The sequence below is a fragment of the Chaetodon auriga genome, chromosome 9, assembly GCF_051107435.1.
Source record: "Chaetodon auriga isolate fChaAug3 chromosome 9, fChaAug3.hap1, whole genome shotgun sequence".
NCBI classification, from domain to species: Eukaryota; Metazoa; Chordata; class Actinopteri; order Chaetodontiformes; family Chaetodontidae; genus Chaetodon; species Chaetodon auriga.
Genome location: NC_135082.1, coordinates 26,090,001 through 26,093,748, shown reverse-complemented (window position 1 = coordinate 26,093,748; position 3,748 = coordinate 26,090,001).

Sequence of the window (3,748 nt, the reverse complement as noted above, 5' to 3'; positions counted from 1 at the left end):
ATTTTGCCTCCAGCGTTTCTGGAAGTGCAAGACAAATTTCCTCATGAGGACATTTAAGTACATTCAGTTCAGTTCTATTCTTAACGCTTAACCGATAGATAAATAAAAACAAACCCAGCAGGATAATCAATAACACAAATAACCAGCAGTTACATCTCCAGAAGCTGCAACAAGAACCCAAACAAGCACAAATTTTAATGATATTTACATTAAAAAGAAAAAGTATTTTTAAAGAATGAATTCCTGTTTGAACACCTGATCTGACCTACAAACCTCCTTCAGCTTGTGCCTCCTCTGTGCTGCTCTTCAATGGCGCAGTCTGCTGTTTACATCTGAATGTTTGGGATTTCCTATCAGTGCGAAGTGATTTGAGGAGGCTGAGCAGGTTTTCTGTTTAGTTTTATTGAAGCCACACAGGCAGTCCACAGCTGCCCTGACAGATAATACCTCTGCACTGCAGAAACTCCCATCTGCTGCGTGAATACGTGTGTGTGAGAGCGAGTTCAACATCACAACTCTGGCAACACTTCAAAGACTTCATGATTCATCTCAGGTCATAGAGCCGCGCGGCCTCAAATAAGTTAAAAACAAAACAACAACATGACTAAACACAGTTATGAAACAATAAATTATAAACAGACTGTGCAACCAGATCATCAGCAGGTTAAAAATGTCACCTCATGTTCGTTTGACAGCCGGTTAGTAGAAAAAATCACAGGTAAAATATGAACAATATGAACAGAATGTACAGGTTTATGTTCAAGGTGTGCTCTCAGACAAGCACTAATACTGCCAAAGGTAAAAACAGGTCTCACACACACACACACACACACACACACACACACACACACACACACACACACACACACACACACACACACTCCAGTCCCACAGTGAAATACACAGACTCTCTCATCAAACACACCCAGTCTCGGTGTCTTCCTCCCTCTAGTGGTGGGCAGGTGAAAAATCTCCTTTGGTAATAAAGATGCACGCACGCACGCACGCACGCACGCACGCACGCACGCATACACTTCAGTACAAGCATCACCTCACACATGGAGGGAAAACTAACCTCCAAACTGAGCCTAACTTCTGGCCGGTGTCTGAATAAATCCACCCTTTGCTGCATTCATGGTCATCTATGAGAACATCTCAACCTTTTCCAGCAGCGTGCGGTGAAGTAACATTCAGTAGTTTAGTTTCTACAGTATGTAGGTTTTGAGGTTTCTTGGGAATAAGAAACTACTGGCTGGAGCATCACCAGCAGCAGCTTCACACTGTCCATCACTGATGATGACAGAGATCCCAAAATGAAACGTTTACTGCCATGACTGCTTCCTTTCACCCTACACGGCCTCTGAAGAGGTGAAAGCAGGTAAATGTTGTCCGGTAGGAGGGTTTTTTTCTTTATTTTCCCTCCATCTTACTAACCTTGAGGACATTCGGTATTTTGGTATATCGGTAACATTTCACACACACACACACACACACACACTTGGTCCCTCCTGCTGCTCTGCTCCGTCCTGACATTCAGGATGGGATGGGAAGAGCTGAGCTCCAGCTGAGCGGCTCTGAATCCCGGCCTGCCTCCCTCTGCTGCACATCCGCAGCAGCTGATACACACGGCTCAATGTTAGCAACAACCGCTCAGTGACCACGTCTTTACCCAAACATCAGCTTAGACACTGATCAGGGAACATTAGTGATGGTTTCATGTTGAGCTGCAGCGGCACTTTAAATTTCATTCAGCCCATTTATGCTAAATTGAGCACACACAGTACAACTTGAATGCTGATGTGAAGGGGAGCTGTCTGAATTCTGGCTCAGCTGTGATTGGAGCATTAAGTGAAGGGGTGGGGCTTAACTGCAAAGAAACCTTAAGCCTTTAGAGATGCGTCTTCCTTTCCGTCTCTTTTCCAGCGTGATGTGTCCACATTAGCAGTTTGGTCTTTTCCAGTGATGCTGACATGTTGAGACATGGGCCAACCAGCATTCTGGTGCTCATCAGGGTCTTTTCACCATTAGACTAAAGGAGATCAAGACTTAAGTCCACATCCAAAGAGTTTACAGGATCAGGAAATGACTTAAGTCAACAGCTGGATAGTTGTTTTCTTCCAGAAATGCACATTTTAAAAAATGTCTTTAAAATGTCTGGAGGAGACGGTGAGTCCGCTGCCCGTCACAGACAGCAGAGCTCCGAGCAGAACGCTTCCTCTCGTCACTGAGAGGGAGGTACCGAAGTGGCAAACGTTCACAAAACTGCCAAAAACAATTAAATCGTGTTTTCACAGTCCAGCCAACTTGACGAAATGCCACAGGGAGACGCGAGCTGCATTGATTGAGCGGTATCCATGGCAACAAGCATCATCAGGTGCCGATGAATACAGGAGGAGGTCGCTTCAGTCGTGTGCTGCTTTATATGTGTGATTAAAAGCTTCTTAAATCAAAGACCTGAGGGAGCAGCTCAGTCTCTCAGTGTGAAGAAGACGAGCAGCAACACGTGGCCTTCACAGGACGAGACCAAGCCTGCGGTCAGAGACACAAGACGTCCACACAGATACCTCTGCTCAGACTCCTCCTGCCTGCTGTTTCTCCCATTTCCCTCCAATCCTTCAGGTCTACTCCCTGTTCCTTCCTCTGTCTTAACGTCTCCTCCTCCTCCTCTTCCTCGCTCTCCTGCTCGGCCCTGGAGACATTTTACATTTACATCACATTACACAGTCTGAGATGATGAGAGCGCTGTGTACCTGTCAGTCTCGATACAGTGCTGCTCCTGCCTCCAGGTGAGGAGGAGGAGGAGACTCAGCACGCATGCAGGCACACACACACACACACACACACACACACACACACACACCTGTCAGCTCAATTTCATATCAAACAGATGCACACACACACTTTTTGTTCTCTTTGTGTGTTCCTGTTAGCTCGCTAACACACGCCTACTTTAACGAGAACATGCAGTCTATCTTTTTCAATTCAAGCGTCCATTTGTCACGCCGAGGATCATGGGATATGAGTCAGCGTCCCTCTTCTCAGATGACTCCCGTTCGCCCATCGTCCCCACTGCTTTGTAACAACGGCCACAAAAAATCTGCAGTGCAGCTTCAAGTTCGTCCTTCGGCCTTCAGACGCAGAGTGAAGCTCCATCTCAGCAAGCTTCTGTCCTGCCGCAGCGCTCATGAGCAAGGCACCATATAAGCTCCAGGCCTGCAGCTTCCTGCATTTGATCCAGTGAGTCAGATATATTAAAGCAGAAGAATCGTAAAACACTGCTGATGCACCAAAGGTCGTACTCGATGTCCGTGTCCGTCCACACTGAAGCGGTGGATGAAACGTATAAATGCTTTGAGGTTTCTGATGTTTTCACACCGTCGAGTCATTTTTAATGTTGCGCTCACACGTCGGTGTTCTAAAGCTTCAGTTTGTTTGTCCAGACCTTCATGTCAGACTTGTGTCGTCTCCGCTTTGGAGAGTACTTAAAAAGAAGGCCAACGAGCCTTTTCTTTACCAAAGGTTGTAACGGAAAGACTTTTCTTCCTTGTCCAGTCAGAGGGCGCCGTGTGCTGCAAAGACTGTAAAGCCATTTGAGGCAAATTTGCGATTTTGGACTCTATAAATAAAACCACTCTGGCTTTCCCATCGTGGCAATTTTGAAAGTCTCACTGCACTGAACTGCACTGGAAGTGTGTGTAGAGAAAGTCATTAAATTTAAAAATTCAAGCTGTGAAATTGAAAAAAAGTA